This window comes from Dipodomys spectabilis, unplaced genomic scaffold (genome assembly GCF_019054845.1).
Source record: "Dipodomys spectabilis isolate Male_0828 unplaced genomic scaffold, ASM1905484v1 ptg000230l, whole genome shotgun sequence".
Classification (NCBI taxonomy): Eukaryota; Metazoa; Chordata; class Mammalia; order Rodentia; family Heteromyidae; genus Dipodomys; species Dipodomys spectabilis.
In genome coordinates, this window is record NW_024870907.1 from 340,526 (window position 1) to 357,602 (window position 17,077).

The following is a 17,077-nucleotide window of genomic DNA, read 5'->3' on the forward strand; positions in this document are numbered from 1 at the left end:
GAATATCCTTGGTGTGACCTCCGCTCTGTGGAGTGGATTTATTTGCTAGGCTGGCTTTGAACCACAATCCTCAGATCTCAGCCTCTTGGGTAGCTCGGATCGCAGACATGAACCGCCAGGGCTTGGCACTCCCTTTTTATTTTTGAATTAAATCCCGTTTAATGACTGCCTTTGGGTATCTGAAATTATTTATTTCTTTGGTCTGATGAACTTTAACTTTAAAAAGAAAATTCCTTATTTCTTGTAGTTCTGAGGGGCTGGCAGTTCAAGACCGAGGGGCTGGCACTTGGCCCGGGCTGGGGGGAGGTTGTTTTGTGTCGCATCATCCTGTGACAGCCGGCGGCAGGGCCAGAGAGGCCAGGGCGGGCACGGAGGGCAGAACTTGCTGTGCTGCCATTCCGCTCGTTAAATCACAGAAGAGCTCTCGAGTGGATGACATTAATCTGTTCAGGAGGGCAGAGACCTCGTGGCCAAGTCAACTCTTACAGGTCCCGCTCTCAACACTCTTGCATTGAGAACGGTTTCTGCTTGGGAGCTTTGGGAGACATACTCACCATGGTTCGTAGCTCCCCACTGCCCTAGAGGTGCAGAGCCCAGTCCTAACTTGGCCCATCCCAGCCTCATTTTCTAGCATGCTGCTTCTCTGGATGTTCCTGGACCCAAGATCTTCTCACATGTGCTTCGCTCTGTCTGAAGTGCTTTCCCCTTCCCTCTTCACCTGGCCAAATGCTTTGCTGATTTGGTTTGAACTCAGTACCTGGTTGCTGTCTCTGAGACTTTTTCTTTTTGCACAAAGCTAGTGCTCAACCTCTTGAGCCATAGCTCTACTCTAGCTTTCTGGTGGTTCATTGGAGTTAAGAGTCTTTCAAACTTTCCTGCCCAGGCTGACTTCAAACTACGATCCTCAGATCTCAGCCTCCTGAGCAGCTAGGATTACAGGTGTGCGCACTTGGTGCCCGGCTTTTTTGCTACATCTTTTAAATCACAGCTCCACTGTGATTCCTCTTGGACTCTCCTCTTGTGACATCTAGTCATGGGATTCTTAGTTTACCACTTACCTCCTTCTGGGGTCTCATGACCAGGGCAGGGGTAAGCCTGTCTTGTTCTCTGCTTCCCCGCTGGGACATGGCTCCTTCCGTGAGTTTACTGGGCGCCCGTGGGAATGTCGAGGCTGAGTCTCACTGATGAATGGGGTTGCTGGGTGGAAGGGCAAGGGGAGGAGGATGCTCTGGGCACAGGCCTGAGAAGAGAGGAGCTGGAGGCGTGGCTGGCAAGAGGGCAGCGAGAATCCTGGCAAGGGGTGATTCCTGAGGCTGCCCGAGCTGCAGAGTATAAAGCAGGTCACATAGGAACCAGAGCTGAGGCGCGGAGCTGGGTTGTAGGGGGCTCTCCACAAAAGCTCATGCTGGCAGCCGGGCACCGGTGGCTCATACCTGTAATCCTAACTACTCAGGAGGCTGAGATCTGAGGATCACGGTTCAAAGCCAGCCGAGCTAGGAAAGTCTGGGAGACTCTATCTCCAATTAATTACCAAAAACCTGGAAGTGGCGCTGTGGTTCAAAGTGGTTGAGTGCTAGCCTTGAGCACAAGAACTCAGGGACAGTGCCCAGGCCCTGAGTTCAAGCCCCATGACTGACCCCTCTCCCCACCTCAAAAAAAAGTGGATGCTGGCTCTGCCACATGGTGTGTGGGACAATGCGTACTGCACCCAGAGCAGTCTGGGTACAGGTGGCCTTGACCTTGGGAGCCTGGCTTGGATGGTCTATGGCCAGCATAGAGCTGGACCCCACTTAGGGCGTTGGTTCCCGTGATGTCTTCTGTGTGGCCGTGGGCTGAGCCCCAGCTCATCCCCCGTCCCTGCGTGGGGCCAACGATGGAGCTGGCTTAGGATGAGGGTGAGGGGGGCCTTCAGGGAGTGCCCTCCTCTTATTTAAGACAGCCCTGGTTTGAGGGTGGGGATGAAGGAAGTCTGGCCTTCCTCTTCCCTTTAGAAGGACTCTCAGCCCTGGCTGCTGGGGAGAGGGGAATCCTGCAGCCCAGCGGGCCCAGACTGGGTGGGCTTGGAGGTAGCTCAGGTGTTAGTGAGAATGTCAGGGAAGAGCTGTAAGAATCCAAAAGCAGGGCACCTTCAAAGGTGCCAGGCTGTGGGACACGAAGACTCGCCGACCCGAAACATCTGTGACTGAGTCTAAGGGTTAAAACGTAAGGCCGGGTGATGTTAAAATTCGAAGTGACTGTGATCCAAAGAGAAAATTTCTGTGTTCCAAAGACTGTAAGCCTAGAATTCGGCAGCTGCACAGCTGTGTGTCCGGAGTCTCGGGGCTGTAGTCCTGTGACGGTGGTTAAGGCTCTCCTGGCTGAATTGGGGCAGGAGGGGGCTAGCTCACAGGGAGCTGAGGGACCTTGGGGCCCACAAAGGACCCTGCGTAGAGCAGAGGGAGCATCAAGGGCTTGGAGGTGATCAGTGGAAACTCAGCTTCCATTAGATTCCTGGAGTCCTTTCCTGGACAGAAGCCGTCCTCCCCCCATACTTAGCGAAGGGCACTGAGGTCGAGGGCTGACCAGCGATGTGTGTGTGTGTGTGCCTGACGCTGTGCATGGAGGGCCTTGGGGACCGTGTGTGGTCCTGTGACCCTCAGTGGCGGTGTGGCTGTGCTGCCTGTTCTTTGCGAGATGTCTCACCGACGTGCAGCTGCCTGGCTTGGGCAGTGACTATTATACTGGACCTTGTAAGCACCGTTTCTTAGAGAATGTCCTGCCCCCCCCACCTCCCGACTGGGCTATAGCATGGGGGGAGGTCAGGGATGAGCTCCTTCCAGGCCCCCTGGGGCAGAGTCTTCCAGGATAGCCTGCTGAGGACCCTGACCCTGGCCAGCTGCCCTTTGAAGTTGCTGCTCCTGACTCAGCTCCTTGCTCACTCCAGAGAAAGGCCCTGAGTCACCGCCTGAGTCACGGACATGCAGGCCCCTGGGTGGGAATAGCTGGAGATGGATGGTGTGGGGTGACTCGCAGGGAGGTGGTGTGTGGCCACCAGAGTCAGACACACCTGGAGGCTGGTTCTGCCTCTTCTTTCTGTATAGTGATAGCCGGGTGATCTCCAGCTCCCTGCCATCCCTCCAGCAGATGGGGTGACAGCATCCACCTCTCAGGCCTCACGGAAGGCCTGAGCGGCTCCTAAGGCAGAGTGGTGGTAAGATTTGTAGTAAAGTGTCAGCACATGGTTGTCACCATTAGGGGGGCCTGAGGCTGAGCCGAGCTCTCATGCACTGCTGCGTTTACACCCTCCTTGTGGTAGATTCAATAAGACATTGGTGGCAAGTCTTTAGAGGGAACCTCACACCTTCGGAAGACATGGTTCCCAAGGAAAATCAGATCCAGTGTCTGTTGTTTGGGTGAATTGGTGTGACCACACCGCCCCCCCCCCCTTCCCCCACCACTGTGGCCAAGCCCTGGCCAATGCAGACATTGCTAATCAATCACAGCATCCTCCAGCTGGGTGGCCCTGGCAGCCACGACTAATCTATCCGCTAGAAATCTATTTTCACCCTAGGTTAGACTTTTAGACCTTTCTTGGAGTGGCACATGTGTACTTTGATTTCACCTCCTGAGCCTCAGCTGTTCTTATCTCTGTAATGGGGTCATCACAAATATTTAGAACAGGCTCCTGTAAGGTCCCCAGTGGTTCTATATAGCACAGAAAAGGTGCTTACTGGTCAGAGGGCATTCACTGCCCACAATGTCACCCATAATCCTCTTAGCCATCCTCAGAGATAAGTGCCCCATAGCCCCATTTCCTAGATGACAAAAGAGGCTCAGAGTAGTTACTTTTTAGCCTGGTTGCACAGTCAGGCTGCAGCAGAGATGCTATCTGCAGACCCCAGAGTAACCCCCATCCACTCCCAGGGCAGGGAGGCTTGCTTGGCAGCTCCAGACCGTGGGGCTGGTGAGGTGCGGTTCCCCAGGCTCTCAGCGTACCTGCTCAGGGTCTCCTTGCTGGCTCCGTGGCTCTCTTACCCACCTCTCTTTGAGGAGTCCTCCCTTCCCAGCATGCTCCTGGGCGGGGCCTGGCGTGGGACAGCCAGTGCTCAGCCTGACAGCGTTTCTGCCTCAGTGCGGGCCAGCCGTGCGCGGCGGCGGGAGTCAGTGGCTTCCAAGTCAGGGAAGGTCCTGTTCCGGATGAGCCGGTGGGGGGGTGGGGGGGTAGGGGGGTGGGGGAATGAGGGGAGGAGCAGGAACTGCAAGAGCCTGCTGACCTTGATCAAGTCACAGAGCAGGACTGGGGGTGTGGAATGGATGCTGGGTCCCCACTTCTCTGCTCCCTCTCTGTGGCGAGTGCTCCTGCCCCTGTGGCAGTCACTGGCCAGGCTCTATCTGGGAAATGGGGAGCAAGGTGACCCCGGCTAGGAGCATCAGGGTTCCATGGGAGCTCGTGGGCCAGCACGGAGCAAACGGACCCCCGCGTGCCAGGGGGTTGCGTCCGTTCAGAACCTCCCGCTGCCAGATCCAGGCTCCGCGGGCCATGCTGGAGGTCCTGGGCTGTCACGCATTCCTCCTCCCAACTCCCCTCCGCCCCTCCCCACGGTCTCTTTCCGTCTGTGGGACATTGGCGCTTGCTGTCTACTAGGCAGCTTCTAGACCTCACCCCTCCTGCCCTAGCATCACCCTCCCTCCCCTCCCCTGCGCACGGAGAGAGCGTGGGGCTAGCCGGCCAACGCTGTGTGACCTTGGTAGTACCCCTCTCCTGACTGTGTCCCCCCTCCACCCCCCGCCCCCGAAGCTGGCCTTCCTCTTGGGCAAGGGACCTGCTTGTGCCCAAGGGGCTCATGTGGCTTCTGTCCTGCCCTTCTCTCCTCTCCCCTTCATTTGTTCACCCAGTCTTTGCTCATTTAATCCTTGCTACTCCACACTGGGTCCAGAACAACTGACCAACCTGGACTCATGGCCTCCACCTGGTTGTCCTGCAGCCCCGGATTCACTGCTGGGGAGGGGGGGCTGACCTCCCCAACTTCCTGGCTGAGACCCTGGCGGGGCAGGGCCGGTGGCTCAGCCAGAACATTCTAGTTTCCCAAGTACTTTCCTGTCTCAGCACACTCTACATCCTGTGGCTGGGGAGGCTGTGGCTCAGGGAGGGATCCAGGCTTGCCCGAGGCCGCAGGTCCAGCTAGGGTCAAGCCAGGGCAGGCCGGAGCTCAGGCCTGCAGGCCTGCAGTGTAGCTGCCCCACCCCGCCTGCTCCATGGCTGGGGGGGGGCTTTCTGGGGGAGGGGAGTCTCCTCCTCCCGTCCTGGCCTACTGGGTCTGTCCAGACGGGTAGCAGGCATTTCTGGGAGAGGCAACACATGCCTGAGAAATTGTCCGTTTCCTCCATCTGCTGTGGAGAAAGTTGTTTTTCTCAGAAATAAAAGTCAGCATTAAGTACCACCCCCCCTGCTTTCCCTCCCACCCCGATGCTCTGGAGGCCACAGTGGGAGCCATGTTCTCATTGGTCAGTAAGACAAGCTGGATAGCCCATCAGAATTGCCTAGCTTGGCCAGAGGAGACCCTGTCTTCCTCCTACCTCCTCAGGGCAAGGTCAGGTTCTATAGGTTGGAGATTTCTACCTGGGACCCAGCCTCGGAGCATTTGTGAATTCTGATCTGCAGAAGGAGGGGTCTTTTGGCTTGGGTCTTGCTGTATGAATAAGAGTTTTTCAGAACAGGCTCCTGAAATCGTGTAAGGGAAGGCAAGGGTGGGAACGATGCGAGGCAGAGCTTGGCTAGCAGGGTGTGAGATGCCAGGCTAGCGCTTGCGCTTTTGGCACGGGGGTGTCAGGGACGGGCGGCCCGCAGGGATAGGTCGGGCAGAATGCAGTGGCCTGCCGGGGAGACTGAGGCCTGGAAACCCCAGGAGATTCCCACAGGTGGCGTTCAGCAGGGGTCGGAGCCTGAGCATCGGAGGGAGGCATCCTGGGGAGGCCCAGTCCTTGGGACTGCATGGGTCCAGGGGCCCAGAGGGGCTGCCTGGCGCCCCCTCCCTCTGCCCCATCGAGAGAATCCCCTCTTGTGATCTCAGGGGGCGTGTGATTGTTGGGGTGCTGGGGGAGGCTGCCCCTGTGGAAGGGAACCTGGAGGCAGTCCCACAGTGGGCTCCGTGCTGTGTCCTGGCTGAGGCCTGGGCTGGCCAAGTGCTTAGCGCTGTGATCATGGAGGTGGGTTCCGGAGACGGGCCGGCCACAGGGTGCTGGTGTCCTACTGGGCGCTGGTGCTCACGCCTGTAATCCCAGCTACTCAGGAGATGGAGATCTGAGGATCAAAGCTCAAAGCCAGCCTAGGCAAGAAAGCCTGAGAGATTCTGATCTCCAATTAACCAGCAAAAGGGTGCAAGAACACGCGGTAGAGCGCCAGCCTTGAACAAAAAAGCTCAGGGACAGCGCCCAGTCCCAGGACCCGCACTCACACAAAATAGAGTCCTACTGTGTGCTATGCTCCAGCCTTGTCCAGGGGACAGCCAAGCGCCAGACTGGCCAAGTTCCTGTGCATGGCCTCCCGGCCTGGTGGTGCCCGGGGCGGTGCCAATGATCTGGTGGGACGGAAGCAGGCCCGGGCAGGCTGGGGCTGTCACCCCCTCCCCGGGGTTTAAACAGGATTGGATTTCCATCTTCATCCTGCCTGGGCCTCACAAGCTGCATTCGACCTGCCGTCTGTCCCTGAGACCCCATCACGATCCTGTTGGGAGACAAATGGCTTCATTTGTTTCCCTCGGAGGGAAATCAATACGTGTTTTTAATCAGTCAGAATGTCCTCCTGCTAATCTCACTCTGCAGCGTTCCTGTGGGGCTGCTTTCCATTTCCAGCCCATCTGCTGGTTGGAGCTGTGTGGTTCGGAGTGTGTCTTGGCCTTTCTGGGCCTGGTATCACCTGAGGTCATTGGTGGACAGGGTGGGAGTGGGAGACCACACCCATGGGAAGGTGTAGGGCAGAGGTGATGGCACAAGAATGCCCAGGCGGGTGGTGATGGTGAACCAGCTGTGCCCAGGGGCTGGGCACAGACCTGGGCACAAGCCTGGCTCTGCCAAGCTTGGTAACCTGTGGCAGGGGCCCCTCCCCCCAGGCATCAGTTTCTCCTGTAGAAATTGGGAGTGGAAAGGGTGGGCTGTGTTCTTTCCTTTCCTTTCCTTTTTATCGGTGCCTGTCCCTGCGGCTTGATCTGGATGCTGTCTCTGAGTTTTTGTGCTCAAGGCATCGCGCTCTACCACTTGAGCCACAGATCCGTTTCTGGCTTTTTTTGGGTAGCTGATCAGAGATAAGAATCTCGCAAACTTTCCTGCCCAGGCTGGTTTTGAACCACCACGTTCAGATCTCGGCATACCGAGTAGCTAGGATTATAGGCGTGAGCCACTGGCGCCAGCTTGTGTGTGTGTGCATGTGTGTGTGTGTGTGTGTGTGTGTGTGTGTGTGCGCGCGCGTGTGCGCGCACTCGAGCGCGTGCTGTCCTTGAACGTTTTTGCTCAAGGCTAGTGTTCTACCTCTTGAGCTACAGCTCCACTTCTGGCTTTTTTTTTTTTGGAAATAGTTTATTGGAGATAAGAGTCTCAAGGACTTTCCTGCCTAGGCTAGCTTCGAATCTTGATCCTCAGATCTCAGCCTCCCGAGTAGCAAGGATTACAGGTGTGAGCACCAGATCTGCCCTGGGCTGTGTGATTTTCAGTCAGAGCTGATTTCTCCCTCTGGGACAAACTTCCTGCAGTGTCCAGGACAGCCTTGCCCCAGCAAGAGACTTGTCCGGTGGCCTCTGAGGCCGAGGACACCTGACCCCAGGTGAGAGGTCAGAAGCTGGGGGCAGGTGGACAGAGGGAGGCGGACAGCGAGAGGCAGGGAGGATGGGCCCAGTCCTAAGTGGGGTCTTCCGAGGTCGCGGGGCTTGTTTGCCGCTGGAGTGTCACGTTCCTAACCACCTGTCCATCCAGCCCCTGGCCGCATCCGGCTACCATCCCCCCACCCCCTCATCCACCTCTCCACCCACCAGCCCCTACCTCCATGTCTGTCTCCTTCCGCCTTCTCTCCATCTGCACGTCCGTCATCCCTGCCCACCTGCACACATCCACCTGTCCACTCATCTGTCCTGCCAGCGCCAGCCCCTCCCCCCTTCCTCCTGCCGCCTGCCCAGTGTCCGGCTGGGCGCTGCCACTCTCTCCTTAGGCCACTTACAGGGCCTTTGGTACTCTACCTATTCTCCTTCCATTGCTAGTCTGGGAGCTCCTCACGCCGGTCTCCCCAGGCTTTGGCTCTTGGCCCTGCCCTGCTACGTGTGCAGCATGTAGTAGGTGCGCAGCACAGAGGAGGTGCCCAGCGCTCTGGTTTGGGACGTGCTGCCTGGCTGCTGGGTGGGGGAGGGTATGAAGTATGACTGACGTATGATGTATGGCGTGGGATGGGTAAGGCCAGAGGAAGAGGGGGTCCAGAACCTCAGGAAGGAGGGGTGGCTCTCTGCTCCAGGGCAGAGGGGTGGGTGGAGAGGAGGGCTGGTGGGGGTGAGAGGGACAGGTCTCTGAGATGAGTGTGGGGGGACCGGAGGAAGGGAAGCTCCAGAAGCTTCTAGTCTGGACCACTTCCAGAGTGGGGTGGGATGGGAAGCCCAGGGAATTTGGTGGTCTGGAGAGAACATGAGGCCATGCTCGGGGTACAGCATCGGGGGTGGGGGGTGCCTGGGGGTGGGATAGCCTTGGACTCTGGTCACTCCACGGAAGGCTGGGACCTGGGGTCAGAGAGAGGCGAGCTGGGCACCAGAGACGCAGCAGGTGGAGGATGAAGCCCAGGCTGGGGCCGGGGCTCTGGAGCCTCCTGGGGCCCAGGGGGAGAATTTCCAGAACCCAGAGCTCCTCAGCTCCAAGTGGGGGAAGGAGGGGATGAGCTGCAGATTTGCTTCGGTGACATTTCTTTTTAATAGTAATGGAGGTCACAGACCACGGTGGCGCTCACTGTAGCTCCTGCGGCTGCCACCCTTGGAAGTTACTGGCGATTTCCAGTCACATCACGGTGGCCGTGTATGTCTGTCATGTGACACGTCACCATGTGGCGTTGGACCTCTGCTGGGCTTGTTGTTTCTTTTTTTTTTTTTTTTTTTTTTTTAAATTTTATTTTATTTTATTTGAGAACATACTGTACAGAGGGGTTGGGCTTGTTGTTTCTGTGTGGACCACAAACCATGCACATTCATTGGGAGGATTTTGAGGCTGTGTGTGGTGATGCAGGTCTGGAATTCCAACCTAGAGGAGGCTGAAGCAGGAGGATTGGGACTTCAAGGCCAGTGTGGATTTTGCATAGTGAGATTCTGTCTCAAATTTTATTTGGCTAATTTTGAATGTAACTGGCTTCCTGAGCTTAAAAAATATTATATATTTAAGGGTTGGAGGCATGGCTCAAGCAATAGAGTACCTGCCTAAGAGTGAAGTCCGGAGTTCAAGCCCCTGTGTCACCAAAGAACAACTAAAATACCATCCCAAATTATATATTTATTTAATGTATTTTTTGCTGGTCCTGGGGGTTGAACTTCAGGGCCTGGGCTCTGTCCCTGAGCCTCTCTGTACTCAAGGCTAGTGCTCTGCCACTTGAGCCACAGCTCCACTTCTGGCTTTTTTCTGGGTAGTTTATTGGAGATAACAGTCTCATGGGCTTTCCTGCCTGGGCTGGCTTTGAACCTTGATCTTCAGGTCTCAGCCTCTTGAGTAGTTATAATGACAAGTGTGAGCCATGGCGCCTGGCTTCAGTGTAGAATTCTTAATGGTGAAGGATGGCTGTGGGGAAGAAGAGAGAGTTGAGGATGGGAAGGGAAGCTGCTAGTTTCTCCTGGACAGATGTTCCTGCTTTGCCCCCTTGGTGCTGCCGAGTGACAAGGGTCTCACTCCCTTTGAGTCTGCAGTGGCCCCTATGCAGCTTCTGTAGATGACACTCTGAGTTCAAGTTCAAGAGGGATGGCTTTGTAGCTGGGCGCTGGTGGCTCACGCCTGTAATCCTAGCTACTCAGGAGGCTGAGATCTGAGGACCACGGTTCAAAGCCAGCCTGGGCAAGAAAATCCATGAGACTCTTATCTCCAATGAACCACCCCAAAACCAGAAGTGGTGTGGTGGCTCAAGTGGCAGAGCGTTTACCTTGAGCTGAAGAGCTGAGGGACAGCGCCTAGGCCCTGAGTTCAAGCCCCACGACCAACCACAAAAAGAGAGGGATGGCTTTGCTCAGCCTCCAGTGGTGGCTCCATGCCCCTGCCTGCCCAGGCTTTCTCCTCACTAGCAGCTGAAGCAGTAGTGTCTGGCATCTCCTTGGCCAGAGCGTCTTGCCATGGCTGCCAGCCTGGCAGCCCCCCACCCCCTTGCCACCGCCTCCCCCAGTCCGGCTGTCTGTGCTGGGCACAGCGTCTTCGCTGGGCATCTGCAATCAGAGCTTCGGCCAAATGGAGCAAGTTTCTAAATGGTGGGGCCTCTGAGAAGCAGGGCTGGGGCCAGGGGCAAGGAAGGCAGGGGGTTCACTCCGTCCCTCCCCACGGGATCCAGAGACTGTCCGTCGCCTGCCTGCCCGGCCCCCCCCCCCCCCCCCCCCCCCCCGTCTGCAGAGGCAGCGGCTCAGGGTGGCCGGGCACCAGCAGCTCCACTGGTGTTGTGAACTGGGTTTCTACTCAGGGTGGTGTCGTAAGGGGCGGGTCTCACCATCTCGGTCATTCATTTCCTTCCACGTGTGTGGAAGTGCGTGGATTCTCGTGTGCTGACCTGCCTGCGGTGGGTGGGAGGGCTCTGGCCGCAGCCTTGAGCAAGAACGAGGATACTGGAACCCATCTGCTCGAACTCTGGGCCTGGGCGCTGTCTCTCAGCTCTTCAGCTCAAGGGGAGCGCTCTACCGCTTGAGCCACAGCGCCACTTCCGGTTTTCTGGTGGTTCATTGGAGGTAAGAGTCTCATGGACTTCTCTTGCCCAGGCTGGTTTTAAACTTTGATTCTCAGATCTCAGCCTCCTGAGTAGCTAGGATTATAAGTGTGAGCCACTGATGACAGGCCTTTTTTTTTTTTTAAATGCTGGAATTGGGGCTTGAACTCAGGGTCTGGGCGCTGTACCTTTTCACGCAAGGCTAGCAGTGTAACCACTGTTCCTGCCCAGGCTGGCTTTGAACCGTGGAGCTACAACTCCACTTCCAGCTTTTTGTTGGTTACTTGAGGATAAGAGTCTCATGGACTTTACTGCCCAGGCTGGCTTTAAACTTTGATCCTCAGATCTCAGCTTCCTGAGTAGTTAGGGTTGTAAGAATGAGTCACTGGTGCCTACCATGCTTGTGTTTTCAAAATAGCTGTATTATTAATTTTTCTTTTCTTTTTTTTTTTTTTTTGTTGGCTATGGGGCTTGAACTCTGGGTCTGGGTACTGTCCCTCAGCTCTTCAGCTCAATGCAAGCACTCTACCACTTGAGCCACAGTGCCACTTGCGGTTTCTCTGATGGTTTATTGGAGATAAGAGTCTCACAGACTTTACTGCCTGGGCTGGCTTTGAACTGTGATCCTCAGATCTCAGCCTCCTGAGTAGCTAGGATTACAGTTGTGAGCCACTGGCACCCGGCTTAATTTTTCTTAAAGCAGTTGCTTTTTATTATTTCTTGTTCTATTTTTTTAATTGAGGTACACTCTATGGGCAGTAATGCCACAGATCTTAGTGTGCCACCTAGGTGGTTCCCAGTAACTCCTTTCCTGTAGCCACCCTCATGCCACCAGGGTCATGCCACCAGAGAAAAGTAAGCCCGCTTTATCTCTTACCCCAGTGCACACACCGGTACACAGCAGGTACTCCATAGACGCTTATGCATTTGGCCCCAGAGAAGCACGGAACTGGCCTGATTGGAGAATCAGGGTGAGAGAGCTTACGCCTCTGAGGACCCCTGGCCTGAGGTCCCCATCTTGGGTGCACCAGAGATCAGCGTGAAGGGAGCTGGGAAGAGAGGCTACTCTCCATCCCCAGGGGCTGTCCTCCCTCCCTCCTGTCCTCCTCCCTGTCTAGGAGGAGGCAGCCTCAGCCCCCTTCCTTTACTTGATTCATTGAGACATCTGAGCCAAAATGGATCGGATTTCAGATCTGCCGAAAATAAAAACAAACGTGGCCGCCCCCTCCAATGCCCAGCACTCCTACCCTCTCCACCCGCCTCCCAGAAGGCCCCCACCGCCATCATGGACACCTGTGCAGTCTGCCGGGCCAGGAGGGGCGGGGAGGGTGGTGTCACCATGGAAACCGTGCAGGCCTCAGGCTGGTGTCTAGGGAGGAGGCTGTCCAGGGGCACCTGGCCTGGGCCAATGTCTGTCCACCTGCCTGGGACTTGGCAGGTGTGAGAGGTCCCTGGCATGGTGGCGTCCCAGGAGGTCCCATCCATGTCACCTCCTGGCCTTCCTGTTTTTCTTTTTTTGGTTGGTCATGGGGCTTGAACTCTGGGCCTGGGCGCTGTCCCTCAGCTCTTCAGCTCAAGGTGAGCGCTCTACCACTGGAGCCACAGTGCCACTTCCGGTTTTCTGGTGGTTCATTGGAGATAAGTCTTACAGACGTTCCTGCCTGGGCTGGCTTTGAACCGTGATCCTCAGATCTCAGCCTCCTGAGTAGCTAGGAGGCGTGAGCCACCGGTGCCCGGCAATCCCGGCCTTCTTAGGACTCTGGCTGTGGTGGAGTGGGGTTACCCAATCTGGCCCATTTTGGCCACTCTGGGGCTGGGCAGCTGACACAGCCTCCTCCCCATGACCTCCGTAGTCAAGTCCTCCACCCCACAGGACCAGCCTGTGCCTGACCCCGGTGGAGGCCGCTCAGCCCTGTCACCCAGCACAGGTCCTGGGAGTAGACGGCGAGGGCGGTGGGGTGGGGGGCACTCCCGTTGAGGGTCCCTCCCAGGTGCCCAGCCACGTGCCAGGCTGGATGTGGTAGGGCGAGTCCGGAGCTAGCAGGGCGCAGCAGAAATCTTGCCCTGCCACACGGTGCTGCCTGACTCTGAGCCAGTTCCTGGTGTCTCAGTTTCCTCATCTGTAAAGTGAAGTTCCCCGCCGAGGGAACTTGGCTGGGGAGCCAGGCCGGAGGTGACCGGCTGACTCTTTTGAAAGTCTTAAGTGGAGATTCACAAGTGGCTGGGCAGTAATGGCTTATAATGACCTTTAACCTTCAACCCAAGGTCACATCAACCCACCAGCAGATTCTCTGTTCTCCTCCTCTTCCTTTTCCTCCATGCCAGTACTAGGGCTTGAACTCAGGGTCCCGGGCACTGTCCCTTTGCATTTTTGTTCAAGGCTAGGGCTCTACTATTTGAGCCACAGCTCCATTTCCCTCTTTTTGGTGGTTCCTTGGAGGTGAGTCTCATGGATTTTCCTGCCTAGGCTGGCTTTGAACAGCAATGCTCAGATCTCAGCCTTTTGGGCTGAGGATTACAGATGTGAGCCATTGGTGCCAGGCTGTGGCTCTTCTTCTTCCTTCTTCTTTTTGTTGGTCCTGAGGCTTAAACTCTGGGCCTGGTCACTGTCCTGGAGCTTTTGCATTCAAGGCTAGTGCTCTACCACTTGAGCCACATCTTCATTTCCAGCTTTTCTGTGGTTAATTGAAGATAAGAGTTCATGGACTTTTCTGCCCAAACTGGCTTTAAACTGTGATCCTCAGATCTCAGCCTCCTGAGTAGCTAGGATTATAGGCGTGAGCACCGGTGCCTGGCCTGTGGCTTTCTTCTTCTTTTTTTTTTTTGGGGGGGGGTCCGGTCGTGGGGCCTGCCTGAACTCTGGGCCTGGGCGCTGTCCCTCAGCTCTTCAGCTCAAGGCTAGTGCTCTACCACTTGAGCCACAGCACCACTTCCGGCTTTTTTCTTTTGGCTTCTGTGGTGCTGAGGAATCGAACCCAGGGCCTCATGCATGCAAGGCAAGCGCTCTACCACTGAGCCACCTTCCCAGCCCCATGGCTTTCTTCTTTATGGCCTTTTTTCCTTAAGCCATGAAGAGGCGCAGCCCTGGCACTCTTGTAGGAGAGGTGTGGCCTGCTGAACCTGGTGGCAGAGCCCAGGGTGCTCACTACACAGGCTCTGTGTGCTGTGGCCCTCACTCCTGGACACACCAGCTTGGTTTAAATGAGAGAATATATTTACTTGATCAGAATGCTCCTAGGGAAACACATGCTCTTCGCCGTTTCACTTAGGACAGGTCTGCGATCACTGCCAGGTGGACCTGGTGTCTGGCACACAGCAGGCGCTCATATGTGCTCACCAGCTTCCTGCTGGGCTCTGAGGCCTAGGTGCAGAGGACTTTGGGAAGTGGGGGGAGGCTCCCTGGGGTCACCCCGGCTGGCAGCACTGCTGAGGAACCCTGAGAGTTTGCTGGCTGTTTCCCTCTGCGGCCCTGGGCTGAGCCGGCTTCGCCTGCCAAGGAAACCATATTGATCGTATCGCCATTGATCTGCTTGCCATCTGCCCTCATCAGAAGCACTCCTGGCTGCCCGTCAGGGATCTGATCAGTGTTGATGGCCGCCGTGTGGCTGGTCCCATTGGTGTCTGTCAGGGCTGGGACCTGGAGGGAAAGGAGGGTTCCGGGTGGGCTTGTAAAATGGGGTGGGGGCTCAGGAGGCTCCGTGGGTGGGGATGTGGGCTGCCTGGGTGGCTGGGTCTCTGGCCCTGTTTCCTGATCACCCCGACAGAAGGGAGGGACTGGGGGCAGTGCGCTATCTTACTGTGCATGGTAGCAGGACTTGAGCCCTTTGCAGCCTGGGGCCCCCAGGGCCCTCTGCACGCTGCTATCCAGCGCCACGTGGTCCGGCTGCTCTTCTAGGAGGGCTGGAGCCCTTGATCTCTGTGCCAGCAGGGAGCATGTCAGAGCCGCAGGCCGCCATGCCAGCTCTGGCCTGACTTCTGAGCCTCGAGGCTCTTGGATGAGGGCCCAGGACAGGGCCATCTGGGATTTCCCCAAGCGCCGGAAGCGAGGGATGAGCTGTCCATCGCAAAGTTCTGAAGCCAGGCAGTCTAGGGATGAGAGCTGCTCCCTCGGCCCGCCAGGGACGCCTCCGGGTGGGCAGTGCCTTGAAGTCTGACACAGAGGAGGACTGTGGGGCTGCAGTGACCTTGGGCAAGTCCTGCCAGCCTTCCAGGCCTGTTCCGGCTGTTCCCCGTGGATTGTGGTGACAGCCAACATCCCCTAGGTACCTGGCACGTAACTATCATGGTGTTGGCCAAGTTCATGACTGGAGCCGGCTGAGGTGCATCTTGGGAAATATGCAGGGCTTTGAAGGGTGTGTAGGAGTTTGCCAAAAGGGAAGGAGTTCATTATGTGCCAAGGTCAGCAGAGTTTGTTGGGATCAGAGTCTGGGAGGCCTCCGTTGTTTGGCAGGGTGAAGGTGGAGTGCTGTGGAAGACTTTGGAGCAGGACAGGGGCATAATTAGAGTTGTATTTCAGGCGGGTGAATCTGGCAGGGATAAATGAGCTTGTGGGGCAAGAGAAAAGCAGGCTGTGGTTTGGTGTCTCAGCTCTGTCTCTTTTCAGCTGGTGACCTTGGGTGGATCCGCCTCCCTTTGTGTCTTAGTTTTCTAGTTTCTAAGTGGGGCTTATCACAGAGCCCAGAGGATTCAGTGAGTGACACTTGCACAAAGCTCGGGGTACTGGTGCATGCGTCTGCCTGGGCATCTGTGAGGGCACAACAGAGGATCAGAGCCTTCAGAGGAGTGAGAGGAGGCTGGCACAGGGCTGCTGGGAGGGAGGAAGGAGGCCGAGGGCAGAACGCTAGCCTCTGAGCCCCGTGGACCTGGTACTTCTTCTAGTACATGCCAGGAGGGGCCTCAGTTTACCTCATCTGTAAATGCACCCATTGCAGATGGGTGGTAAGGAAGAGGGGAGAAGCCCAGCCTCCAAGGGAGGCCGCTGGGCTTGGACATGATGGGAGGGCAGAGGCCTCAGAAGGTGCAGCTGAGGGGGAAGGAGGGGGAGTAGGGGGAGCAGAGGGACGGGACCTTCACTGGTAATTAGAATGTTTGAACTTCAAAAAAGTTAATTAATGATGAAGCTGCTGCCTGAGAGATGTTCAAGCTAGAAGGGGGCCCTGGCAGCGACTGAAATTAATTACAGGCTGTGGCAGGAGAGTGGCAGCCAGGTTGGGGGGGAGCAGGAAGGAGCAGGGCAGGGATGAGAGGGGGCAGAGAAGGTGAGCCAGAGGGCTGGAGTGGGAGGGGCCGTTGCCAGGGAAACCAGGTCACCCTCCCAGCAGGGTGGGCCTGGGGGCTCCTGAGGCCTAGAGTAGGGCTTGGAGGTCCAGCGTGTGGGGGTCTCCGCCAGGTACACTGAAGAATTCCTGGGGGGTGGGGTGTCCAGGCCCTTATTTAGTTGTTCATTCAACCAATTTTTTTTCTTCCTCCCTCCTTCCTTCCCTCCCCCCCTCCCCCCTTGTCCTGGTGCTTGAAATCATGGCCTGGGCAATGTCTCTTAGCTTTTTCTACTCAAAGCTAGCCCTGTACCACTTGAGCCACAGCTCCATGTCTAGCTTTTTGGTGGCTACCTGGAGATAAGATTCTTGTGGACTTAACCTGCCGGAGCTGGCTTCAAACCAAGATCTTCAGATCTCAGTGTCCAGAGTTGCGAGGATTACAAGCATGACTGGCCAGTGCCCAGCTTCACCCAGCAAACTTTTATTGAGCTTCTGTTAGAGCCAGGAGTGCAAAACCCTTGTGCTCTGGTTGCTGGTTCTAGCAGTGGAGAGAGACTGAGTGTGAATAGAACACAAGGATTGAGGTCTGGAAGGGCCTGGAGAGATGTGAATGTAGGAAGGGGGAATGAGGGAGAAAGGGAAGAGGGAGGGAGAAGGGAGGGGGGAAGGGAGGAGCCCCTGGGGTTGACAGGGTCAGGGGAGGACATCTCAGAAGCGATCACTATGGATTTTGCTTTTTTTTCCCTCTCTGAAAGCTAGTGCTCTGCTACTTGAGCCACAGCTCTACTTCTGGCTTTTTTTGATAGTTAATTGGAGATAAAAGTCTCACAGACTCTCTTGCCTGAACTGGCTTTGAATGTTGATATACAACCTCCTGAGTAGCTAGGATTATAGGGTGAACCACTGGTGCTCAGCTTGAAGTTTTTGT

The 17,077-nt window shown here is 56.3% G+C and overlaps 1 protein-coding gene across 1 annotated transcript in view; it reads left to right on the forward strand.

Annotated features, from left to right (window-relative positions):
- The window catches only part of Cacna1i (calcium voltage-gated channel subunit alpha1 I), a 96,802-nt gene that overhangs the window by 11,343 nt on the left and 68,382 nt on the right, over positions 1-17,077 (forward strand). The gene's annotated exons all lie outside the window — the stretch shown is intronic.